The following is a 27,361-nucleotide window of genomic DNA, read 5'->3' as shown; positions in this document are numbered from 1 at the left end:
TCTCTCTCTCTTTCTCTCTCTCTCTCTCTCTCTCTCTCTCTCTCTCTCTCTCTCTCTCTCTCTGTCTCTCTCTCTCTCTCTCTCGGATTTATTGGCACATTAGGCAGCTTCCTGGGTGCCTATCATGAGAAAAGGGATGCCTCTCCATTAACCCTGAGCATCTCTCTGAAGAGTCTCCGTCCACTTGGGGTGCTCTCAAATTGAGACTCTATCCCACAACGCTTTCCCCATACAGTGCTGCCTTCCTGTGGCTCCTGCTATGGGAATCCTCCCTCCTCCCTCTGGCAGGATTCCTTCCTACTTAGGATCCTTTTCTAGGTTTCTCCCAACTCTTCCTTGCTCTGCTCCCGGAAATTCTTTCCTGTCACCCTTCCGAGTACCTCATCTTTCTGCCTACTCTGTCTCTTGCCCACTCCTAAAGCTTGCTGTCTCTCTCACTTGCCTCTGGAGCCTGAACTAACCGTGTGCTCTTTTTAGACTCCTGACTCCTGTCACCTGCCTTCTCTAATCTCTTTCCCTCCTCAGAGATTCAGAACCACACTGTATGGCTACAAACAACGTGACCTCAGTACAAACTAAGTAATGGGTCCCAATGACCAGAAATGGCACACCTGATTCCAGACTTTTACAGATTGTGACAATTTCTACCATCGCACAAGTGATTTGAAAATCCCTTTATCTCTTGTTTTCTCTACTGTCCACTCTGAAAGTCTCTTATCTATAAGTCTTCTTTGCTCTACAGCTCACTCTCATCCCTCCCTCTGTTCACTGATTCTAACTTAGAGGATTAAATGTCTTTTAAGTATGGATAATACTGGAATGTTGTCACATGCTGTCCTGTTCTACTGAAAAGGTCTGGAGGAGGAATTTGGCCTGTCCACTACAGATCCAAGCTTGTTTGTTTAAAAGTTCCTTCCAAAGCCTTTGTTCTGGGCAGGTGGGACACCTGGCCCTGTGACGGAGGTGGAGGGCGGTGAAAGGCGAACAAAACGGAAGAGCTCAGAAAAAGACATGTGTGCCCAAGAACAACTAAGAGGTAAACTGTTCCCAACAGAAGTTACTATGGTGAATGCAGTCACTGCTGCCACCCCCTTTGGCTTGGCTCTGTTTGCTATCTTTGAAGCTTTTGCTGAAATGTAAATTTTCTTTAATCTCAGGATTTGTAAAATCCTTTAGGAGTGCTTTTAAAAATGTGTGATACTGAGCAGTGACAGCGCACGTCTTTAATCCCAGCACTCAGGTGACAGAGGCAGGCGGATCTCTGTGAGTTCAAGGCCAACCTGGTCCACAGACTGAGTTCCAGGACCCAGGACAGGTAGGGACGCAGAGAAACCCTCAGGGGCAGAGGTGGGGGGGGGGGAGTGTAAAATCCCAACGGAGGAAAGGTTACCTTAAAACTTGTAATAAATAAATAAACAACAAAGAGGGTTGATAGTTAAAAATCTATGTATAGGTAATCTTAATTTTCTAAAGCATATCATATGTGTAATTTGGACTCAACCCTTGTTTAGAAAAATAAAGATGTTTGACAATGGTTTGCTTTATTTTATTTTTCCTAGACCAAGAAAACAACACCAGGCCTCTAAGATATTTTGGGACAAGGGTGGATTTTTTATGATGATTTTTGCCCTAAGAGTAAAAACAACAGATGAGGACAAAATCCTGTAAAGGGTTTATAAAAAAATAGGATTTTACAGCAAATGTTTGGTGATAAAGGCTTATAAATTGCTCGGGGTCCAGTTATCTATTCCAGCTAACAGAAACTGACGGAAAGGACATATATCTAACCACTTACACCTTCACTAATTTTTAAAGCTTTTGTTATTTGAGGAAACTGAGTCTTATAAAAAAAACTGTGATATTGCCGGGCGGTGGTGGCGCACGCCTTTAATCCCAGCACTTGGGAGGCAGAGGCAGGCGGATCTCTGGGAGTTCGAGGCCAGCCTGGTCTACAGAGCTAGTTCCAGGACAGGCACCAAAGCTACAGAGAAATCCTGTCTTGAACCCCCCCCCCCAAAAAAAAAAAACCTGTGATATTTTGTAAAAGTCTGCTGTGAAAGGCTCAGGAAATGTGGTTCCCAGCCTCTCCATGGACTGTATCTGTGGGTTAAAGTTTGTTTGGCTAAAGAATCTTCAATTCAAAATTATAAATTTTAAGGCTCAAATTTAACAAGAATAAAATTATAAAATCCTAATACTACTAACTTGTTATAAACTGTTAAGGGTAGTTAAGACATGGAAGCTAATGGTCAGCCAGTCACCTTATAATTGATTAAGTTTTTTAATGTACTCAGAACTATGTTTCTAGTCATGCTAAGTACAAACGTAATTCATTTACAGGGATAAGCTTTAGAGGGAGCGAGAGACCAACAAGGTTAAGCATAAAGCAAGTAGCTAAAAATAAACTTAAAAGTTTGTTTAATATAAAACAATATTCAAGTTCAAGTCTGGTAAGTAAGTACTTGCCAGGTATGGTGGAACACGCCTTTATTCCCAGCACTCAGTAGGCAGAGGTAGGCACATCTCTGTGAATTCCAGGACAACCAGGAATGTAGAGAGACCTGGTGTCTAGAGAGAGACAGAGAGAAAACTTAAGAGATTATAATGTGGTTATATCCCCTCAGAGATCTGTTGAATATGGTGTTTAAGGTGTTTAATGAAAGGGAGAAGCAGGAAAGAGTGAAAAAGGCCACCCATGATAGACAGAAATACCAGCTTCTGGCGGCATTCCTGGGGCCACCTCGAGAGGTGATGGGGCACCAACAGACCTGGAGCCTTCTTCAAGTTGGGCAACACTGGTCACTGGACGAAGAATTGCACTGCACCTCACCCACGTCAGGACCCTGCCCGAAGCGTGGACTGACAGGACACTGGGAGGCTGACTGTTTCTCTCTGCCTTGCCAAGGTGAGCCAGTCCCCAGATTCCTCCTCCACAGCACAATCTTCCTGATCTTCTGGGCCTGGCAGCCAAAGACTGATGCTGCCCTGGAAACCTCAGCCTCCAACAACCAAGAGGAGGTGAAGTCTCTGTTGCTTTTTAATAGATTCTGGGGCTATACTTCCTGCTCATCTGGTAAAAGTTATCCTTTTCTGACCTCTGATGGGTGTTGATGGCCAGTTCCACCCTCCTAGGGCTACAGGTCCTCTACTCTGTTCCCCCAGGGCCACCTAATGACTCACTCCTTCATCAAGCCTGGTTGCCCAACCCCATGTTGAGCATTGATTTCATGGCTAAATCACACTTTGCCTTTCCTTTTCATCCAGCTCCTTCTGGAATTTTCTTTCTTTCCAGCTCCTGAAGAGCCTTCTTGTTCACCAGCTGACACTAACACTTCATCCTGTTCTCTTCCAGACTCCCTCACTGACTCAAAAGTATGGGGCACCTCCTCTCTTCTGTGGCTTCCTATCATTCCCCCCCATTAAGATCTTACTCCAAGACCCTACCTACCCATCACTCTTTATACAATATCCCTTTAAAACAGACAAAATCTAAGACCTATCATATACTGCCTTCTTAATAAAGGTATCTGCTGTAAAATATTATCTTAAGATGTATTACACTAAAAAAAAAGATGTGTTGTGTTTGTTTATGCTGTGGAATGTTTGCTTAATGATGCAAAGATGTGTTGAATTCCTTTATGTTGCAGTTGCTTAACTCTGTGAAGCTGTGTCCTATATTTTGCAGGCAACAGGAAGTGATCTGAGTGTCACACTGAACAAAGCTTGAGCAAAAGAGACCTCAAAGTCCTCCCACAGTAACACATTTCCTCTAACAAGGTCACATCTCCTAATAGTGCCACTCCCTTTAGGAGCTATTTTCATTTCAAGCCACCACAGTTACGTAGCATGCTGTCAGCATTTTAAACAAGGTATATTTTTTGTCAAGAGGACTAACATGCATATGGAACATATATATCAAGCACCAAAAACCCAAGACTGCTTCCTGAGTCGAGATGGAGAACAATAAGAAAAAGAAAGGGACCTGAGAGAAAGGTCTCTGGTTCTACTGAGAACCAGTCTGCTCTAGCTAGAGATTCCCACTTGAGGAGAACCAATAGAAAACAGCCTGAGTTGTGAACTTGTGGCATTATATATGTTAAAATAATAAAAGACCTCTGAGTTGAAAAAAGCTAGTGAGAAAAAGATGCAATCATTTAGGGACTGAGGACCTGGGTTTGATTCCTAATACCCATGTCTGGTGGCTCACAACAGCCTATAACTCCAGCTCTAGGGGGTCTGACATCATCTGGCCTCCATGCCACCTACGTTCATATGCACATACCTTCAAATATACACATAATCTTAAAAAATAAATGTTTTGAACAGAATGATAAATACAAGCATCTAAAATCCAATAGGTGTAAAAGTAAGGAACTATATCTAGGATCAGATTCTCAATAGCAGCTAAAGAAATTGATCTTTCCCACAGCTGAAATGAACAGAGGTGCAGGGTTTTGGGTGATTACTGTATGCCCCAGCCGTGTGAGGCATTTGGCAAACAGGACTGTATTTAGTATACAAATTGTGTCTCTTGCACTGTTTTTTGTTTTGGGAAGCAGTCTCACTACATAGCCCTGGAGGGCCTAGAACTCACTATGTAGACCAGGCTGGTCCCCAATTCACAGAGATGCCCTGCCTCTACTTCTTGAGTGCTGAGATTAAAGCCTGTGCCATCACATCCAGCCTAGTCACCATTTTTTTATTGAACGAGTACATATTTAGTCCTTATTTAGCATGTGTCTGGCATTGTGTTAGTCATAAGACAGAATTCCTGCCCTCACACAGCCTGTGCTTAGTGAGAGACAAAAACAACCACAGGGTGAAGTAAAGCGGGGCTTGTAGATGGACTTTTCACTCCTTCAGGCCAGTTCCCAAATAACCACACAGAGACTTATTATTAATTATAAATGTTCAGCCAATAGCTCAGGTTTGTTACCAGCTAACTCTTACATTTTAAATTAGCCCATATTGCTTATCGACCCTCTACCACATGACTTGGAACCTTTTCTCAGTATAGCAAGTTCATCTCCTGCTTCCTCTGCATCTCCTTATGATCCTAAGAAACTCCTCCCCCTTCTTATTCCCAGCATCCTCTTAGTCTGGTTCTCCCACCTAACCTTATCCTGCCTAGCTGTAGGCTAGTCTGCTTCTTTATTAAACTGTTCACAATGACATATATTCACACAGTGTAAAGGAATATTCCACAGGGGCTGGAGATACAGCTCAGCAATTAAGAGCGTGTACTGCTCTTAATTTGGTTCAGTTTGGTTCCCAGCATCCATGTCCTGTAACTCACAATCCCCTTTAGCTCCCACTTTGGGGATTGTTATATCCTCTTCTGACACACATTCACACGCACGTTCCCCACACAGATGCATACGCACATACATACACAAAGAATTTTAAAATGTTAGGGAGAGAGGAGAAACGTAAAAACTGAATCCTCGTGCAGGGGTCTAGAAAGACCTAGCTACAGGGGGTATTGAAGATGCCCCTTTGCATGAGGTAGGTAGGCCTCTCTGAGGAAATGACATTTTAGCTGAGGCCAGACAAACGAGCAGGAAATGTGGGAAGCAGCACCTGCCAAGCTTGGTACAAACTCGGAGAAAGATTACTTCTCTGGGCAGTGGTGGCACATGCCTTAATGTCAGCACTCGGGAGGCAGAGGCAGGCAGATCTTTGTGAGTATGAGGTCAGCCTGGTCTACAAGGTGAGTTCCAGGACAGCCAGGGCCACAGAGAAACTGTCTTAAAAAGAGAGACAGACAGATTGCTTAAGGGTTGCCCTCTTACTGTCTGCAGACAAGAAGATGAATGAAACAGAACTTAGATAGCTCAGAGACCTGTGGACAGTAAAGCTGGCCCGTTAGGCCATTCTCCCTTCTCCAAGAGTTCCCTAGTAATGGAAGTTCTGGCCTGACCCAGCGTTAAAAACTAAGCTGCACTTTATATACTCTCTTGTACTTGAACTTGGGCATGGGCCTAAGATGTCCTGAGTAGAATGCTAACAAGAAACCCACTCCCTTTCCAACCGGGACCTTGGCAGTGACCTAGCTTGGACTGGAGAACCCCATGGAGAAGCAGAGCCCCAGCTGGAAGGGGCCTGGTCCACATAATGACAGCGAAGAACAGGGCCACCTGCTAACCTCAGTCACCATGAGCAGTTATGTTCTTTAAAAGACTGAGTTACTGTCTTATCTCTTACCTAATCTAACTGATGTTTTAAAAAAGTAACAGGAAGAGAGCTAGTGTCACCAAACACTCCACAGTTAGGACATTACACTCAGTCCAAAGAGTCATTTGCCTTATGAGACACTGACATTCAATTTGAAGTGTGCCCAGAGAAACATAACAATGAAACTTAGGAATTTGAAAGCTGAGTCTGTTAAAACCTGTTAAAAGATGGTCATTTAGTCTGAAAAAGAGATGACTTAAGGGTTTCCCTGTTACTGTCTTCAAACAGGATGAGCGAGACTGAACTCAGGTTGCTCAGGGACCCGTGAACAGTTAGGATTTATGATGAAGCAGATTCTACTCAGTGTAGAGTTGAGGTTTCTGTTGTGAGGACTGACTTTAAAAAGCCCAAAGGTTAGGCCGGTGAGATGGCTCAGTGAGTAAAGATACTTGCTGCCAAACCTGAGGACCTGGGTTCAATCCCCTTAGTGGAGGTAAGCACTGGCTCCTTCCTGTGTACTATCCTCTGACCTCCGTAGGAGCACCATGCAAGTGCGTGCATATACATGTGGGTATATGTGCACATGCACTGTGAGCACACATTTTATGTAATAAAATAAATTTAAGCCCAGGGGCCTGGAGAGATGATTCAGCAGTTAAGAACACTGACTGCTCTTCCAGAGGACCTAGGTTTCAATTCCCAGCACCCACATGGCAGCTCACAATTGTCTGTAACTCCAGTTCCAGGGAATATAACACCCTCACACGGACATATGCAGGCAAAACACCAGTGCACATAAAAAATAAGAATAAATAAACCACTAAAAAAATTTTTTTCAATAAATAAACTAGGCAGTGGTGTGGCGCACGCCTTTAATCTCAGCACTTGGGAGGCAGAGGCAGGCAGATCTCTGAGTTCAAGGCCAGCCTAGTCTACAAAAGCTAGGTCCAGGATAGGCTCCAAAGCTACAAAGAAACCCTATCTTGAAAAACCAATAAATAAATAAATATTTGCTGCTTTTGGAGACGACCCAGGTTCCATTCTCAGCACCCATATGGAAGTTCACACGTGCCTGTAACTGCAGTTCCAGGGGATTTAACACCCTCTTCTGGCCTCTGTGAGCACCAGGCATGCACACAGTACACATACCTACATGCAGGTTCATACGCAAAAATTTTTTCTAAGTCTGGTTTGCTCTGAGTACCAGAAGTTTCTCCTACTATCACATCTAGAAACACCGCTCCCTCCTCCTGGCCCCCTACCCACACTTTAGAGCCATATGGGTAATCCCAGCATCCTTGAGTTCCCAGTGGATTCTGGGGTTGAATTAGCAGGAATAATGCAAGTCGAAGTCAGGTGGGTTTGGGTGGAATTTTGAGGCAGGAATCATAAAGAAAGTTGAGAAATTCATCCTGTCAGATGGAAGGTCATGGCTCTGGTTCTTTACATTCTGTGTTCAGCATTTAGGTCCTTAGTGTTAGTATCTGCAGGATTCGTCCTCAGCTGCAGCTGCTAAGAGCACCTCCTGTGCATATTCCCTACATTCCCTTTCAAAAGGTGGGCCCGCCTCCTCTCTCTCTCCTCCCTCTCTCCCCCTCTCTCTCTCTCTCTCTCTCTCTCTCTCTCTCTCTCTCTCTCTCTCTCTCTCTCCCTCTCCCTTTTTCCCTCCTCTCTCTCTCCCTCCCACCATTCTTGTCCTCGGGTACCAGTCTCTGCTCTCCTTTCTGCCCCTTCTCTCTCCTCTTCCAATAAACCTCCCATGCGAGCCCTGTTGGTGGCGTGATTCCCTTCCTGGTGATTTTTAAATTATAGCATCAATGTTATACTCAGCAAGCCTTCCCAGCACCCATGAGACTCAGCAAGCCTTCCCAGCACTCTGAGGTGCACAAGGACCCAGGAACCCGGTCCACTTACGACAACCTCATTTCTCTAACAGATCACTGGGCCCCTCCATCCAACACTGTATGATTGGTGAGCCCCCTCTTCTCAACCTCTGGCCATTTCCCATGAGTGAGGACACATCTCTCAAGTGTGGTTTCTCGCCTTTTGGCCTGTCAAGTCTTGGTACCAGGCAACCATGGCTCTCTTGGGCTTGGAGTCGTTGGCCCCTGTTCTTTGCGTGATGATGCATGGGACAGCCTGTGCCTACTTAATCCGACCCTCTCTGAATTCCTGGGACACTAGGAATTGCAGACTCTTGGATCTTCTCTGCCTCACTCATGAGAACTGTGTCCACTTTGCAGTCAGGCCTGGTCTCAATACCCCTTAAATATCAATCCAAATGGCTGCTTCCCAGCACTCTATATCCCGGTGTTTTGCAGGGCCTTTGGAGCATTCTGCCAGTGATCCAATAAAAGGAAGGAGGTGTCACCCTTCACTCTTCTGCTTTCCCACTTCCCCAATAAGCCTCTTACACTAATTCTGTTGCGTGCAGCATGCTTGGTTAGTAGCAGGGCTCACCAAAAGGCAACCACTTCACCCTGGGATCCTACCCACCTGCTCCACCCTCAACAGATCAGACCTCTTCCACCTGCAACAAATCTGCTTTCTCCTTTGCTGATAGGGCTTGGCCTGCTATTCAATATCAACATTGAGTCTCTGGCGCGATTACCTGCCTCTGACCATTCTCCTGGATGTGAGGCTCCCTTTCCTGGCACAGTTCTTTCCTTGATTTCTGGCTTTTCTCAAAGTCCGGGTAACAGGTGACTGTGTCTCTCAGGCTCAGAGCCCTGGGCCCCTGTTCTTGCGTGATGACGGACTGAAACAACTTGTGCCCACTCAGTCTGATCCTCCCTTGGACACCAGTGCGTTCAGCCCTTTGGATCTTTCTCTACCTCACTCGCTGTGCCCACTCAATCTTCCTCTGTCTCATCCCTGGGAGCTGTGTCATGCACCTCCTTGTTCCCAGTGGGATGTCTTTTGGAGACCCACTGACCACTCCATTAAATCAAATCTGGCCTCAGTATTCCTTGAACTGAGGGAACTGAGAAAGAATTCTTTCACTTCACTTTCTTTCATTTTCATTGCTCCAAAACCAGCTTGTGTCTGTCTGTTCTGCCTCTCTGAATGTTCTGTCTAGGTCTGCTGCAGCGTGGGAGTCAGAGATGAGGCAGTGCTCAGGAAAGAGAACAACTGCTTCGAGACAGGGTTTCTCTGTAGCTTTGGAACCTGTCCTGGAACTAGCTCTGTAGACCAGGCTGGCCTCAAACTCACAGAGATCCACCTGCCTCTGTCTCCCAATGGCTGGGATTAAAGGCGTGCACCACCACCACCCAGCAACAACTGATCCTTAAAAAATACCCTTGTTAACAGATTCAATGCAATGCCCATCAAAATCCCAGCAAAATTCTTCAAAGACCTCGAAAGAACGGTACTCAACTTCATATGGATATGGCCCAGGATAGCCAAAACAATCCTGTACAATAAAAGAACTTCTGGAGATATCACAATCCCTGACTTCAAACTTTACTACAAACTTTACTGGAAACAGCCTGGTATTGGCATAAGAACAGACAGGAGGACCAATGGAATCAAATAGAAGACCCAGATATCAATCCACACATCTTTGAACATCTGATCTTTGACAAGGAAGCAAAAAATATCAAATGGAGAAAAGAAAGCATATTTAACAAGTGGTGCTGGCATAACTGGATATCAGCATGTAGAAAAATGACAATAGATCCATATCTATCACCATGCACAAAACTCAAATCCAAATAAAGCCAGCCACACTGAACCTTACAGAAGAGAAGGTGGGAAGTACACATGTCCAGGAGGTGAGAACCAATAGCACCCCAGAGGTAGCCACCTCCCCCAGATTCAGAAAAGAGACTCACAGAACAGATTCTAATGTGACTCTTTATCTTCCTTTATTTAAAGGGTACCAACTTTACAATGACTGCCCTCAGTAATCAACCTTCTGTGTCTCCTGGTAAACTGGCTAGAGAGTGTCCAGGCGATGCTATGGTGATGGGAAAAGATATTAAGACTCCAAAAGTTCATAGTCTCAACATTAATCAATGGAATTCTGATGGGCTATTAATCTGGCAGCGTACTACCTCTCTGTGGGTATACTACCATTTCTGCAATGTGGATTTCGGTACAGATTACAAACAGCGGGAAGGCTAATGTATCTATAATTTATCTTTTCACAAACTCAGAGTTCTTGTGAACTCCAGGGAGTCGACTTGGATCCACCTCCAACAGCATTTTGCCAGCTCCAAAGCAGGGCCTGCCAGTTTCACAGAGCCTGGACAGTGAAGTGGAATATCCAGCTACCCCAGGACATGGTCAGCACCCCAGCTTTCTCAGGTCCCCCAAGATTCCGACACCTTCCAGGTCAGCAGGAAGTAGTCTTGAGTACATGGCGTCATCATTTCCGCCTCACCTGCTACCCTTTTAAACTCCTCACCTTTGTACAATAAATAAAAAGGGAGGAGTGTTAGCATTCGGGCATCTGTATTGGCCTGCCCTTGGGGCCCTGACAAGGTACATCCTCAGCTGCAGCCACTAAGAGCACCTCCTGGGCACAGTCATTGTGTTCCCTTTTGTTTTGTTTTGTTTTGGGTTTTTTGTCTTTTCAAGACAGGGTTTCTCTGTGTAGCTTTGGAGCTGGTCCTGTAACTCGTTCTATAGACCATGCTGGCCTCAAACTCACAGAACCTGCCTCTGCCTCCCAAGTGCTGGGATTAAAGGCAAGTGCCCCCACTGCCCGACAACTACATTCCTTTTTAAAAGGTGGGCCTTGCCCACCTCCAATCCCATCCGTCCCTCCCCTCCCCCCTCTCATTCTCTTCCTCCACTCTTGTTCCCAGGTTCTAGTCTCTGCCCCCTTTTCTGCGCTTTTTCTCTCCTCTTCCGATAAACCTCCCATGTGAGCCTGTTGGGTGGCGTGACTCCTTCCCACAGATTTTAAATAAATTATAACACTTAGGCAGAACAAGTAGCAACTCAATGAAAACAAAACGTTTTAAAAATTGATTTTTCTTTGTTCTTATGATAATACAAATGTGTATGGGCTATTACTTTTCTAAGCTTATCTTCTAAGATGAATGACTTTCTTTCTAAGGACTCCAAGTGCCACACACCCTGGCCGCAGCGAGGCCTGTCACACGGCTGAACTGCCACAGCAGGGCTAACTGTCCAGTCTCAGCTCAGATAAGAAGGCTCACAAGAGGAGAAGTAAACCCTTCAAGGTCACACTGAGTCCAGGCCAGGGCGGCTCCAGAGTGAGGCCTCCCACCACTCAGGTCTGAGAACTGTCCTGAGACCATACTCAGGATGCCTCCGACCAGATAGATACATCCCCACCAGAAAAAACTGCAGCTGGGCATGTGGCTCAAGCCCATTCCTGGTGGCAGGACACAGAGAGGTGGGTGGATCTCTGTAGGTGCAAAGCCAGCCTGATATTTAGCAAGTCGGCCAGGCTACAGAGTGAGGCACTATCTCAAAAACAAAAACAAACAACAAAAAAGCCTGAATATGAACATTCTTTCCAGAGCTGGAAATTAACCTAGACATTTAGGATGATTTTACAGACAAAGAAAGTGGCGTCTAATGGGGTCATGTGGGCAGCTCCTGGGGCTCCTGGGCACTAAGTTTTATCATCTTATCTGCCCATAAAATCATAGGCTCAGGAACATCCCGCGTGGTGACCTGGAATCAGGCCCCCGCCATGAGTTCTGCTGTCTGGAAATATAAAGGCTCACAGTGTATTGGCTTTGGCCACTGAAGAGAGAACACTTGGCTGAAGCGGGTGGGGAGAAGTGTGTGGAGCCTTGTACTTACAAAGTCAAGAAGGGAGAACATGTGTTTCCCATTTGTCTTGGGATGGGAAAGAAAAACTTTTCCTTTCACTTAATCTTGGTTCAAACAAATAGAGAGACTGCCCTTTTTGTAAACCCGCCGAACGTCAGCCATTGTTCACCAGCACGGCTGGGCTCGGCTGGCATCGGTTTACCAAGCCAGGACGCGGCCGCCTTCCTCACGTAATCCCCTCAATTAGAAGGCACTTCAGCCTGAAGAGGGGCGACTGAGCTAATACACATTTCCTATGAATTGGACAAGAGTCAGCCGGAGGAGTCAGGTTTCCAAATCTATCGCCTCTGATTTCAGCCAGAGCCCGAGGCAACACAGCTCCAGTCGTGACTCAGGATTCTGTGAGTGAAAGCAAGCACGTCAAGTGATGTAAGAAAATTTCCCCGTTCCCTAGCCCCTGGCCACCTTCTCCCCGGGGAATTCAGCAGAGAGCCTTGGGTGTTCTGACGTGGGGGAGCATCATGCCCCCGGTGCCCAGTTCACCTATCGGCTTACAGTGACCAGGGGTCTGGGCTTGACAAAGGAAGTCGTCAGTGAGGACTGCTTTCCTGCTGGTCCCTGAGCTCAGATAATTGCATTGTAGTGTGTGTGAGAATCTCATAAAATAAACAAAGAAACAAGGGGCCGCAGTGGTCTGGGCTAAAGTCAAGGAGGGAGGCGTGTGATTCAGGCCCACCTTTGAAATCACTTTGTTTGTAAAAAGTCTACCCTGCTCTCTTAAGGAAGCTGCCCTGGAATGAGGTTCCTGCGCATGTGGGGTTTAGGGCTATTGTCTTTGGCTCCGCCGTTCACCTCAAGCCCTAGCTAGGACATGTTTAAATCCCATAACAACAGCCTGACATGAAATTGCTCACCCTCTCATTGCATCAGGGGACTTTTACTTGGGCAGATTTTGAATGCCTCATTGTTTAATAGGACAGGAAGTTTATTTTCTATGTAAATGAGGACTCTTCCCCCCCCCTCCCCGCCTCCACACCCTTTAGCTGCTTGGCGGACTGGTGTCTGGTTATCTCCAGTCTAGCTCCTTCTTCTCTCGGTTTCTTTCTGACTAAGGCTTTTTCTTAGCGCCAAAGCCCTAAGGCAGGCTTCCCCTGGTGATGGGGTAAGGGCCGCTCAGGGACAGGACGTGGTCACATCTCCTTACAGGACCCGGACTCTCTCAGCTGGGTGTCATGGCACACACCTGTTAGCCCAGCACTTGGGAGAGAGAGGCAGGTTAGTTTCTAGGCTGGCAAGAGCTACATAGGAATGGAGGGTGGGGTACCTCTAAAGTTCTTCATTTTAATCTGAATTGAAATTAACACACACTCACACACACACACACACACACACACACACACACACACACACACATCCCCGAACCTGGAGATGCCCTTTCTTCCTTGGGAATTACTCAATAATGCCCAGCTCACACTCACATATCAGGCTAAAGCCTTTAAAAAAGGTGCCAAACAAGCAATAGGTGAAAGCCTACTGCAGAACCATGATAATACCGCTATAAAGCAAATGTCTGAGAAGAGAAATTTCTAGAAAAGAAAACCTCATGGCTCCCCATCTCCACACCATACAGACAAACGCTTCAAAAGGTATCAGTACAGTGATCCCCCTGCCAAAAACTGCTGAGAGAGGCCCTCAACAAGGAAAAAGTTCAAAATCTATCATGGGGCTGGATAGATAGCCCCACAGTAAAGAGCATGTGTTGCTCTTGTACAGGATCTCGTTCAATCCCAGCACCCATATGAAGGCGCCAACTCTCTGTTACTCCAGTTCCAGGGGACTGAACACCCTCTTCTGGCCTCCGTGAGCTGCAGGCACGTGCTGTACAGACCCAAATGCAGGCAAAACAACATATGCATAAAAATAATTACAAAAAATATATTCATCATTAGTAAGTGAAAACCAGGGAAGAACAGCAGAGGGGATGATGGGATAGGACGCCCCATTTATTTAGTATGTTTCTCCGGGTCTTTCTTTTCTCTTTTCCAACATATCCAAAAAGAAGGAGCAATGTTGTTTGTTTTGTTTAAAGAAGATAGCCAACAACTGTGCATAGGCCCTAACAATTAGTCAAAAGTCATGAACATATTCCCAAGAGCCACCATGGTGCTCAGCAGCATATATGTGAGAGGTTTGTTTCCTTAAAATCACAGTAGTGCAGGCCTGGGGTGTAGTTCCTAGTATTCAGAAAGCCTGGGTTTGATTCTGAGGACCTCACGTACTGGGAATGGTGCATTCCTGCAATCTCAGCAGAGGAGGGGGTGGTTAGATACGGGAAGGTCAGGAGTTCAAAGTCATCCTCAACTATGTAGTAAGTTTGAAGTCAGCCTGGACTACATGAGACTCTTCAAAGCATGAAATTACTACAGCTGAACAAGAATTTTATGGATGTATTCATATGTGTATACATGCACCAGTGAGTGTGCTTTTTACTTGTACCGGCCCACATGCAATTAAGAGGCCAGAGATCTGCTCTCTAGCCTCCATTTTCACAAGCATGTAACCTGCAGAGCGTTAGACACAGCAGCAAACACTGAGTGTGCAAGGGCCTCCTCTAAGATTCTGGTTGAGCTAAGCTGGCCTGGAGTCCGGCCCCACCCTCCATTTTAATGTCTACTGAGTGGTTATAGTCTGTGTCCAGGTGGTTATAGTCTGTGTCCAGGTGGGTATAGTCTGTATCCAGATGGTTACAGTCCATGTCCAGGTGGTTAGAGTCTGTGTCCAGGTGGTTACAGTCCGTGTCCAGGTGGTTAGAGTCCGTGTCCAAGTGGTTACAGTCCGTGTCTGATGGAGGAAGGTCATTGGCTAATAAAGAAACTGGCTTGGCCCATTTTATTGGTTAGAACATAGGTGGGTGGAGTAAACAGAAGAGAATGCTGGGAGGAAGAGGAAGTGAGGTCAGAAGTAATGCAGCTCCTCTCAGAGCCAGATGCCTCAGACAGAGAGGCATGCTCCACTCTCCCGGGCAGATGCATGCAAAGCTCACCTTGGGGTGTTTACACAGATGATTAGAAATGGGCTAAATTAATATGTGAGAATTAGCCTAGAAGAGGCTAGATAGAAATGGGCCAAGCAGTGTTTAAAAGAATACAATTTGTGTGTTGTTATTTCGGGCGCCGGGGTGCTGGGGACGCAGCCCCGCCGCTCTTATTTCGACACATGTCCAGGTGGTTACAGTCCATGTCCAGGTGGTTACTATTATTCTTTTAAGCGGATGAGTGTGAGTGGGTAGAGACAAGCGCGGGACAGACAAAACACGCACAGCGGAGCAGGGTTAAGGAGGAGACACAGACACACAGCTCCCACGTGGGTGCGCTTTAATGGGGGAGGGGTAGCACAGGTAAGGGACAGGTGTGCAAAACACAAGAGGGTGGGAGGGAAAGAGAGGGGAGAGGGAGAGAGAGAGAGAGGCTTGAGGCAACTCTCGGTTTTAACAGTGAACGCAGGGGCGTCTGGGAGAAGTGTCGCCCTGGTATCCATAGTCCGGGGGAATTCTGGGAACTGTAGTTCTCCAGAAGAACAACAGTTACAGTCTGTGTCTAGGTGGTTACAGTCCGTGTCTAGGTGGTTACAGTCTGTGTCTAGGTGGTTCTAGTCTGAGTCTAGGTCTCTGGCCATAACCTCTGAGTTAGGCCTATCCTATGATTTAACTACTCTTTGTCAGTCCACAAAACTAAGCCACACATGCCAGTTCTCTCCATGACCTTTTTTATCGTTTATTTATTTTAGGTGTGTACTTATTTTGCCTGCATGTATGTCTGTGCATCGTGGCCATGCACTGCCCAAAGAGGCCGGACGAGAGTATTAGATCCTTAGGACTAGAGTTACAGACAGTTGTGAGCCACTGTGTTGGTGCTGGGGATTGAACTCATGATCTCTGGAAGAGCAACCAGTGCTCTTAACTGCTGAGCCATCTTTCCAGCCCTTCTTTCCAGAGTTGTAAGCGGGTACTAGTGTGTCGCCTTCCTGTTCCTAACCCTAGTTCTACCCTAAACATCAGCATCTGGGATGAGGCCTCTGTGTCCATACTGTGGAAAACAAACCCCCTATAAAATGCTTTCAGGTGTGGCAGCATTCTAGCCGCTCCTTCGTTCTCACCAAACTTCATTGTGTCTGTTCCACATCTAGTCTTTCTCACGTAACGAAGCGAGAAAAGACAAGTTGGTTCAATGACACGTGACTGCTTGCTTGGCAAATCTGTGTGCTGGCTTCCTAAGAATCATCTTAGGAATCCATCTTGTAGAAATAAATATGTGTCCCTAATCTTCGAGAGTGTTCGGGGCCTAGCGTAGAGCTTTACTTATCCTAGACATTCAGCAAACTTTTAATAAAACTGAGAATATAAAGTCTGTAAATTTGGGGTATCTCCCTGAGTTAAAATGGTTCCAGAAATTTAAATGACTGGGCTGAGAAAAAGTTGCCCTGGTGATTTGATTATGAAACTTCACTCAGGGAATATGGCAAGTGGCAGAGAAAATTTAGCTGGGGCAGTTACAGAGCTAGCACTCTGAGATGTGGTCTATCAAGCACACAGGAAGAGGGTTTCTTCAATCTACATAAGCCCCAATTCTCCACCACACTCAGGTCTGTTTCTGAAAGGGGATAGCAGCCTCTGGGTGGGCACTGTCGGTACTTTGGCTAGCATGTTCTGATGATTTATAGAACTGGCCTCTCCCCGTTTTTCAGAATTATCTTTGTCACATTCTCTGGATCATTAAATGTGGATTTTGTTTGTTTGGTTGGTTGGTTGGTTTTTTATTTTTGTTTTTGTTTTTTGAGACAGCCTTTCTCAGTGTAGCCTGGAATTCACTCTGCAGACCAGACTGGCCTCAAACTCAGACATCCTCCTGCCTCTGCCTTTTGAGAGCTGGGATTAAAGGCGTGCGCCACCACCGCCCAGCTAAATATGGATTTTTAAATCAGCAAATTCTGTGGTGATTGTTATTGAAATTTGGAGCCGAGGACAATTTATAAATTTAATTTTCTTATTTTACAATACCCATTTTCTTTAAATCTCCTATTATTGAAAATAGGTTTTTTTTCCCCCTCTCACATAAAATATCCTGGTTACAGTTTCCCCTCCCTTCACTCTGCCTTTCATTCTTTATCAAGATCCTACAGAAGTTGGTTGCTAGGAGATTCACGGCCTCGGATGCTATTGTAGTCAGAGTACTGTGGTTATGGGCTCGCTGAATGCCCCAGCTTGTTTATCTCTTGTCCATCTTACAGCCAATCATTTTTCTAGCCTTTGTGTTTACTTAGGAGCGTTTGGGTTTCATGAAATTTTTTAAGGCTGCAACCACGTGATTGCAAAGAACGAAGTTTTATGTTGAGAGAAAAGTCAAGGCAGGTAGTGATCCAAGTATTCATGTCCCAGGACTGCTGTAACAACGGTCCACAAACAAGGTAGTCTAAAGCACCATAAGTAGGGCAAGTGTGGTCAGACACCTGTAACCCCAGCACTCACCAGGCTAAAGCAGGAGGATTGTGGATTCAAACTCAGTGTGGGGCACAGAACTTGAGCCTATCTCAAATTCAACAAGCAAAAAAAAAAAAAAAAAAAAAAAAAAAGGTCCGACCAAATGTATGTTCCCTCTCGGTTCGGTTCGGGAGGCCAGCAGTCAACATGTCATCAGGCTAATTCCTCCTGAAAGCTCTGAGCGCAGGTCTACTGGGTGCCTCCCTCTGGGCTGGCAGGAGCTGCCAGTAATCCTTGGCAGCCGCACTAGTCTCTCGTGGATACATCACTGCAGTTCTACCTCTATCTTCACATGGCTTTTCCCCAGGTGTCTATCTCCAAATCTCTCCCTCATAAGGCTGTCAGGCCTTGATTTTTATGGCCTCATCTTGGCTTGACTACATCTCGCAAAACTCACTTAACAAACAAGGTCGTAGTCACAGATACCGCCAGCTGTGCTGGGACAGCGCACAGCTCCATACTGACCCCCGCCACACCTGAGGAGTGCCTTCAGTCTCTCAGGAGGAACAAGGACGAGGTGCAGTTGGGTTTATTAAAAACAGAAAGGCATGCAAAGGAAGGATAAAGTGCACCCAAGAGTGTGAGTGTGGCGTAAGGGAGAGTCAAATCAGATGTCGGCATTTGCCATCACAAATCAGGTGTTGGCATTTGCCATATACAAATCAGGTGTTGGCATGTGCCATAAACAGTTTTGGCGGCTCTCAGTACATCTCAAAGGGGTACTAAGAAACTTTTTTTTTCTCTTTGCTAAGTGAGATTATAGAGTGGGATTATAATCTGATAAGGTAAAACCAGAAGCCACTAGGGTTGCACAAGGGATTTAGGACGTGTCTTTTACTGTAAATGAAGTTTCTGTTGAGATTCCTAGAAAATTGTAGGTTTATGGCTGGGAAAGAAACATGGCCTGAAGCAGATGTTACTAATCGTATTGGGATTTCTGAGCCTTCGTTCACAAGAAGCTTAAAACTGGTGAGGGGGCCTTTCTCGTCCCATGTCGTCATAATTTTCTCTGTCTTTCTGTCCTTCTCAGCGCCTGGGAGTTAGGATGTCAACCCATGGTGCCGGAAAGTGCACAGTCTCATGGTTCCCAGTGCTCTTATCTCTGCCCAGTCTATAATCTGGGGACTGCATTTCAGTATCGAAAAATCTGCTGGTGTTCTGATGACGGGGCTACGTCATAGAGGGCCGTCTCCCTCAGGAAATGGTTGTGAGGACTGTTTCCAGCGCGGCTGCAGGCCTCGCGCAATCACAGGGCTTTCCTGGCACACGGAATCAGTAGCGCTCCAGGGATGGCACTCACAGGGAAATTGAGCTTGGCTCGAAGATCCAAAGGCTCCTTGAAACACGACTGTCTACCAAGGCTGTGTACCCAGAGTCTCAGTGAATTAGCTCATCCTTCACTCATCTGACAAATATGTACAAGGACTGCTATGTGCCAGGGAACAGGACAATGACAGACACCTAAGGACTGCAGGCCTGCCCTTCAGGAAGCCTGCCGGTGGGCCCTGAAAGGATTTAGGCAGATGGCTGGGCACGTGCTCCGGGATTTCAGGGTTGAAGTACAAGGTCTTTATGATCCTTAAGAAGCAATATGTAAATGAAGGAAAGGTTTGGGGTGGAGCGTGGGAGGGAGCTTTAAACACCAGATTTAAATGAATACAAGCATGCTTTGGCAGGACGCAGACACACTAGCAGGCTCCCTCACGCTATCACACAAACGACCCTCAGCAGAGAATTTTTATCTGCACAAGTGTCAGCAGCGACTCTCCTGCTTCCAATTAGAGCCTTACCCCACCCACCCTGTACTCAACAAACAAACAGCCCAAACCCGCTGCTGGGGCTGGGACCTCCTCCACGAGGGTATCAAATCACTCTCCCAAATTGCAGCCGACTTAATAGCTGAAGCCCTAGGTGTTTCCCCTCTACCCAGGATACCCAGCCAGGGAAAGCAAATTGAGAAGCCTAAATCAAATGTTTTCAGCAGAACCAGGCCCTGGGGTGGGAGGGAGAGGCCTCTGCTTTCAACTCTCAGCCCGTGCTGTTACTTCCTGAGCCAAGACAAAGCCAGTCCCAGGGAAGTTAATCTGCCCTGGATAGAGCAGGGCCACTCCCTGAGGTACAGAGCCAGCTGTGGGCTCAGGGCACCCAGGCCCAGTTTCCTGGGCCTGATGAGGCCACAGGGCCCAAGAGGGAGTGGCTAGTCACCTAGAAACTGTGTGCTTGATTGCTGCCTCTTGATTGATCGTCTGTAGAGATAAATGAATGTGTTTTAAAAGATCTGTGGAGGCCCACTGTGGTGGCGCACACAATTAATCCCTGTATTTAAATGCGGAAAAAGAAGCGGGCGGATCTCTGAGTTTCAAGGCCAGCCTGGTTTAGGTAGATCGTTCCAGGATAGTTGTTGTGGTTGGGTCGGTATGGTTGGGACGGAAGATGAGGCTCACATGGTAAAGCACTTGCCCAGTATCCTCAAAGCTCTAGATGGCCCTTGCCTGTAATCCCAGACTGTAGGAGATAGAGGCAAAAGGATCAGAAGTTCAACGTCATCCTTGGCTACATAGCCAATTCAAAGCCAAGAGCCAGCCTGGGCTACACAAGACCCTGTCTCAAACAAAACAAAACTAAACCCGCAGCTGGTGCTGGGAAACAGGTCCCTGGTGCTCTACGCCACGGAGATCTCAAAAGTCAAAGGTGAATAATGTCTTGAGATGATAGTGTCCTGCCCGCCTTAGCCGCGTTGTCCATCGTCTGCCTGCCTTGTCTCTACCCAGCGCACATGTATGTTGTGTAACCCAGATGCACCCTTTGTCACGCCCATGTGTTTACACCTACACACATCCATCAGTGTGCACACATTCGCCCTCACACCCTTGGGCACATGTGTACCTGCATACACCCTCACGCAACTGTAAGGGCTCGTCCTTACATTCCCCCCTGGAAACACACACTCTCATCCGCGGGTGCAAGTTCACCCTCACTAGGTGTACTAACACATACCTCTGGTTCTGTTATGTTAGATGTACGGGCTCGTCCTTACATTCCCCCCTGGAAACACACACTCTCATCTGCGGGTGCAAGTTCACCCTCACTAGGTGTACTAACACATACCTTCTGGTTCTGTTATGTTAGATGTACGGTGTCAGCAATTCTCTCTGTGCTCCTTACAAGGCTATATGTAAGTGAAGGACCTGGCCCTCTCTTTAATGACAACACAGAGCCCAGGGCTTCTCACAGGACTGGGTTTCCATTTCAAGGTGACAGTCGAGCTCACAGGCTGGGCACAGATAAGCAGCCTCTGGTCACAGAGCCACTCCAGCCACCCATCGTGGAGAAAGCACAGTAGCTCAGTGGCCACTGTGAGTCACATGGCCTTCCGAGTCTCCATTTCTCAAGCAGAAAAAGAGGTAAGGGCACCTGTCTCATGGAGTCAGGAAGATGGGATCAGTCGATGAAGGAAGCGGCACACACCAGCAGTACTCAGGAGAGAGATATCACCAGAATTTCCCAGGCTCCCAGTTTGCAGGATGCTGGGCATGCTGGGATTGGGAGCTAATGAGATGGAAGCGGAAAGCACTAAGGGCAGTTTGTGTTGTAGCTGTTCCAAGGTGCATGCTACAAGCTATCCAGACACTCCAGCCCTCTCCGTTTGCAAAGTCTGGCTAACTGAGACACTTCTGAAGACCTGAGAAAGAAACTATGTTTGATAGATTGCTAATGCACTGGAACTGTAGGTTTTCATGTTCAAAGCTACAGAGACCACTGGGGGAAAACCGGAAAGAGAGGCAGGCTCTGGGGAAGGAGACCCATAGAGGCAAAACCTGGAAGTGCTCCCAGGGCTGCTGCCTTAACATCTGGACTGAGGCTGGTGGGTACAAAGAAGAAGAGCAACAGCCAAACCAGCTCTTGGCCGGAGCCCTGAGAGCCGCCCGAGGGGTCTGAAGCAGACGGCCAGACTTCTTCCCTGAGTTATCGGGCTTCCTTCTGGAGCTAACCTGGTACACTGGCTGAGGCATGGAAACAATGTCTGAGTTCTCTTCCCACCAACTGCCTCTGGACCTCAGGTTCTCTGTCTGGAAGGTGACAAGTTCAGCAAAGTTAAACAAGCCCTCATCTGTAGGACAAAATTAAGGTGTCATTCTCTGAGTGTGTGACACCATGCTGCCGTCTCAGTGCTCAAGACAACGCAGAGATGGCAATTGTCACGGCCACTTTGCCTAAGAGAATGAGAGAGGACAAGGCCTAGGGCTGGGGACAGGGTGAGAGTGTGAACCCAGAACTGGTTGTTTCTCTACCCCAGTGCTAGCCTGCTGGGAAAGGCTACTGTCCCTTTGTGTTGGCCTCTTGGGAGTCTTCTGTAGGCAGGGAAAGAAAACCCCAGTAACATTTCACCCTCCATATCCTCTCCCGTTTCCAAGCCTTGGGCTCCCACCACGGTCCCAGGACAGTAAACCTCCTGAGACCTTCCCTGGGAAGACAACTGGAAGGCAGGGCTAAGCTGGGGGCTTGGTGAGGCCATGGCGAGGCAGTGACGAAAGCCCTGTATTTCCCGCTTTGAGAAACACTTTGGCATCGGACAAGTCTGGGGAGAGGCAAGAGGAACTTGGCAGGGATCTGGTTATCAGCCATCTGGAGGAACGCTAGAAAAAGCCATCTGGAGTTGTGGACACTAGAAAAGCCACTGCCCTTTCCCCTCAGCCGTGTTCCCTGTCTGTGGTCACAGCCCTCTGTGCACGGGAGGCTCAGCTGCCCTACTCTGGTCTGATGGGGAAATTCAAAGAGAAATGCCATTCTGAATCCCAAAACAGGCCGGGACTTCCCACCACCATGTAATTTGGCAGGCTTTCGTCCCATGGGACCAAGTGAGCTCTGATTACACACCCGCCTGCCCACCCGGAAGCAGGTCTCACGTCATTGCATCAAAGGGGTGACATCCCAATCCAGGTCATCACTGCTGAGCAACTCCAGTGTGTCAGGGAAAGTGCTCATTTGCATACTCTTGCTTCATCTCCCCACTGCTACTGCTTGGGAACCTCTCCTCACAACCATCTTTGCAGGGGGCCACAAGAGCGGTAACCATCCAGGGATCTGAGGTCACAGTCACGCTTCACGTGTCACCGTCTCAAATGACACCTGAATGTCATTCATACAGAAATGACTCAGATCCAGGTTATCACCCCATGCCCGGCTCTCCCTTTGAATTGGGGACCTCGACAGAGATAGCCCCAGCCCGCCCCCTGAATTGGCCTTGCTCACCCACGCATGAGTCAGCTGGAATTTTTGGACATTGAAGGCTCAGTGGCTACAGTACCAGGAGCTGTCAGGAGGCTGGAATGGCTGGAATGCAGCTCTGTGGGCTCCCGCCTGCACCCCCATCCCCCCAGGCCCAGAGAGGTTTGGAAGGTAAAAGTCACGATGTTTTCCGAAGGTTTGGGGATGACAGGTGCATATGAGATGAAGACAAAGACTGATTCTCACAGGCAGCCTGCGCAGCTTCCCATCCCACCCACACAGATCCGTGTTCCAGGTCCAGATGCTTGGAGCCCTGTGACGGGCAAAGAGCCATTGATTAGACAGTCATAGCTGAAAAACACATCCCAGGCTCTTAAAAAGTGGAGCTGTTGACTCTGCGTGACTGTGACTTAGCCTTGCGACCCTCTCTGAAGCGTAGCTTTGTGCTGCCTCTCAAACTCCTTTAGGCACCACACATGGATCTCCAGAACCTTCTCTGCACAGGACTTTGTCCAGGCTGTGGGCAGAGTGGTGAGGGAAAAGGCATTTGTCGAGAGAGAGAGAGAGAGAGAGAGAGAGAGAGAGAGAGAGAGAGAGAGAGAGAGAGAGGTTCTAAAGGTACATCGGTGTACTTTTGAGGATAGGCGACCAGCTTGGTGAAACAAACCAGGGCTGTGCTGGGGAGCTGGGGGAGGGGCTGCTCTAGAATGAGATTAAACCTGTAGGGCTACCTGCTGGCTGCAGCTGTCACCTCTTACCCACAGAGCACATCATGTGTCTGCCCGGCCATCTTAGCTCATGTCATCTCGCTGCCAGGAAACGCGTCTCCCGAAGCGTGTTTCCGTGCCAGTCCCTTGGAAGACACACGCGAGGCATGACAACCCCAGACCCTGGGTGAGCGTGGGAGGATGGGGGAAGAGACCACTGAGTATCAGGGAACCTGTGGATTTGAAGGTCCTGTGGCAACCAGGCTGTCCCCGAAGGAACTAGAGCTGGAGGTGGGAACTGTTTGAGCAGGCTGGAAACACCAGCCCACAGAAGTTGCCCTGACTACCTACCAAAATGAACAAATGCCTGAATTCACCTAAGACCTTGTTGACATGGGACACTGGAGAGAAAAACGTCTGGCCTGACCATCTGCCTCTGTCTGCAGCTCACCATCCCTGATTTGCATCTTTAAAGATGGCTGCAGTTACAGACTCTCAGAGCTGGGGGGGGGGGGCGCCAAAGGCTTCACGACTAACTGCCATCCTTTGTAGATAAGGACTCGTCACTCAGAGACTGTGACTCAGCTGTGGCCACATAGCCAGTGTAATAGCCTCCCAGGCTGGAAGTTTCCGCCTCCTCCCAGCCCCCCCCCCCCCCCCCCCCCCCCCCCCCCCCCCCCCCCCCCCCCCCCCCCCCCCCCCCCCCCCCCCCCCCCCCCCGCCACCGCTCAGCAGAACATACCGAGCTATTGAAGAGGCCATGGCGGTCACTGGAGTCTATCCCAAGCCATCTCCTCCGCCATTGGATGTCTTATACTGTGTGCTCCAGGAAGAGAGACATGGGCCCTCAGAATTGCCATTTGCCTACCTTCCATGGGACCAACTGTCCCAGCTCAGCTTCAGACCCACAGCCTTCCCAGTTCTACAAGTCCAGGTCAACCCTTCCTGACCAGCATGGCCTTGCCCGGGTCCGCTTCTTAGCTCCCCTGTTGGCTGTCACCCTCCACTCAAGGCCAGGATGGCTTGCTCTCCGGAGGTGCTTTGTGTCCATTCTGGTAGAGAAGAATCATTCCCACCCCCACCCCGTCCTCTATTTCGTCCTCACACACAGAATTCAAGCTTAGCTCTCATTTCAGAGCCTATGTCTTTCCAAAAGGAACTTAGGGTGTAGCTCAGAAAGAGTTCCCCTGTTGGCCTAGTGCCTGAGGTCCCCTCAATGGAGTCAGATGTGAACAGCTGGCCATCATGTCCTAAGGATGACCAACTGGGAAGGCGGGGCCCATGGAGCCCCTCAGCAAGGAGTTCTTACCACTGGGACAGCCCAAAGCTTGGCAGCAAGGCCCAGAGAGGAGAGAGTTCTACAGAGGTCAAGGTTGACAAGAGGAACTCGGGAGGAGGGCAGCACCAGGGGAGAAACCTCCAGGGTCAGCTCCAGGGCAGGCCTGGTTTTAAAGTGGAAGGGCCCAGTATGAGCCCAGCTGAGAGGCATTAGTCAGCAGGAGGCTTATGAAAGGAGGAATTGTCAGGGGCCTTACTCACTGGGCCAACTGGGTCATCCCTAGAGCCTGGGGACCCAAGCTGGAGAAGGCAGCAGGGACTCCAAGACAACTGGTCACTACCCAGGTTGAATGGCAGGGGCCACGAGGACCAAGTGCGGGGGCCCTGCCTGGCTTCGGTCACCTGTGAGTCACAGCCCTCAGCTGAGGTTCTTTGTCCACAGGTCACGGTGCAGGGAGGCTGGAACTCTAGTGGGAAGTCCGACGAGATCCCGGACTGGATTACAGGCACCTGCCTCCATGTCAGCTCTTCAGCTGTGGCTCCCATCACAAAGCCACAAATTCTGGCCACTCCAGGGAGTCCTCCGCTCCTCCTTGCCCTCAACGGAGCAGATTCTCAAAGGCATTCAGTGGATTGCTTTCCCCCAATCATCTTTTGCAAGAGTAATGTATTGAATATTATTCACGCTCTACAAAGAATAAAATTCTGGCATAGGTTGTTAGATTTATGAACTTGAGGGCACCAATCTAAGGCCAGACACAAAAGGACACACACTGTATGGTCCTGTTTATGTGAAGCACCCTGCGTAGCCCAAGGTAGAAGGAATGAATGTTCCCAGGGACTGGAAGAGTAGTACTCAGTGTCCGGTGTCAGCTGGAGAAGATGAGAAAGTCCTAGAGATGGCAGGCGGCAGTGGCTACAGAAGAGTGTGGATGAATCCAAACTGTACACTTAGAAATGACTATCACACGGATGGGGGCAGCTCGGGTGAGAAGGCACAAACATAAGCACCCACATAAAGCGTGGCATGGCGGAGCACCCCTAGAATCCCAGTGCTTGGAGTGCAGATGCAAGAGGATCCCTAAGGTTTGCTGACCAGCCAGTCTAGCTGGAAGCCCGAGAGAGTCCCTGTCTCAAAAACTAAGGTAGAGGGTTGGAGAGTTGGCTCAGTAGTTAGGAGTGCTTGCTACCTTCGTAGAGGACCCAGGTTTGATGCTGAGCACCAGTATCAGCTGGCTCACAACTGCCCATAACTCTGGTTCCAGGGGTACAATACCTGCTGGCCTCCTAGGGTGTATAGAGACTCATGCAGACACTCATACTGTGGTGGTTTGAATAGCATGGCCCATAGACTCATGTGTTTGAATGCTTGGCCTATAGGGAATGGCACTATTAGGAGGTGTGGCTAAATTGGAGGAAGTGTGTCACTGTGGGGGTGGGCTTTGAGGTCTCCTATGCTCAAAATATACCCAGTGTGGGCGCAGTCTCCTGCTGCTGCCTGTGGATCAAGACATAGAACTCTCATCTCCTTCTGCAGCACTTTGTCTGCCTGCATGCCGCAGCGTCCTGCTATGATAATAATGGGCTAAAACTCTGCAACTGTAAACTAGCCCCAATTAAATATTGGAGCTGTGGTCATGGTGTCTCTTCACAGCAATAAAAACCCCAACTAAGACAGAAGTTGGTACTAGGGACTGAGGTATTGCTGTGATAGGCCTAACTATGGTTTTGTTTGGAGGAAGTTTGGCTTGGGAAAGCAGGGGGATGCTTTAAATGCTGCATAATGGGTCATACCAGTAGGAGCATGGAAGGCACTGGTGCTGAGGGTGATTTTCAGCTATGGGAGCCTGGCTCAAGAGGTTTCAGAGGAGAAGAATTTTACTATGTGGCCTACAGACTGTTCTTGTGATATTTTCACAAAGAATGTGGCCGCTTATTGCCCTGTCTAAAGAGTCTGCCCGAGGCTAAAGTGAAGAGGTTTGGATTAATTCCTTTGGCAGAGGAAATCTCAAACCAGCCTAGTGTTCACTCTGTTGTGTGGTCATTAATGGTCACTCTCATGAATATCTATAATGAAAAGGAGCAAGCTAAGCAAGGAAAAATACAATATGTACAGATTGAGGAGAAAAGGGGCACCAGGGAGCAGAATGAAGCTAAGTTCAGGAGATAAACAGATTAAGAAATGGAATAAAGGGAATGGTGATCTCAGAGCAAGACCTCACCCAGTTAAACTTCTAACTTGTAAAAATGAATTAAAGAACAGCTTAGGTCCAGGCATGGTAGCACATGCCTTTAATCCCAGAATTCAGGAAACAAAAGCAAGCATATCTCTGAGTTCAAGGCCAGCCTGCTCTACAGAAGAAGTTCCAGGACAGCCAAACTTAGGCAGTGAAGGAAACCATTGAAACAAAACAAAAAAAACTAGTGAATATGTAGTTGAATGAGGAGGCTGTAATGGATTAATAAAAACTGCTGCAGATCCCCCAGTAGCTGCAGTGGCAGAAAGATTGCAGGTCCCCGAGCAGCAGCAGGCAGAGGGCTATGTGGTGGCAGGCAGGGAGCAGCAGGTCCTGAAAGCAGACATGGATAGGCACGCCATGCAGACTGAGGTTGGATATTTATTTAGTGTGTTATGGAGGGGGAAGGAAGGAGAGAACAGCAGAGAGAGAGAGAGAGAGAT

At 47.9% G+C, this 27,361-nt stretch overlaps 1 long non-coding RNA gene across 1 annotated transcript in view; it reads left to right on the top strand.

The window, feature by feature from the left end:
- Positions 1–12,124: 12,124 nt before the first annotated feature.
- The window catches only part of LOC126500907 (uncharacterized), a 16,065-nt gene continuing 828 nt past the window's right edge, over positions 12,125–27,361 (top strand). The window contains exons 1-2 of the long non-coding RNA XR_007591457.1: positions 12,125–12,360; positions 25,124–25,343. This is a non-coding gene — a long non-coding RNA (uncharacterized lncRNA). The remainder of the gene's footprint in view (positions 12,361–25,123; positions 25,344–27,361) is intronic.

Source organism: Alexandromys fortis, unplaced genomic scaffold (genome assembly GCF_014885135.2).
Source record: "Alexandromys fortis isolate MF-2015 unplaced genomic scaffold, M_Fortis_MF-2015_v1.1 scaffold_7, whole genome shotgun sequence".
Taxonomy (NCBI): domain Eukaryota; kingdom Metazoa; phylum Chordata; class Mammalia; order Rodentia; family Cricetidae; genus Alexandromys; species Alexandromys fortis.
Note: the sequence above shows the minus strand (reverse complement) of the source record. Positions and strands in the feature narration are given on the sequence as shown.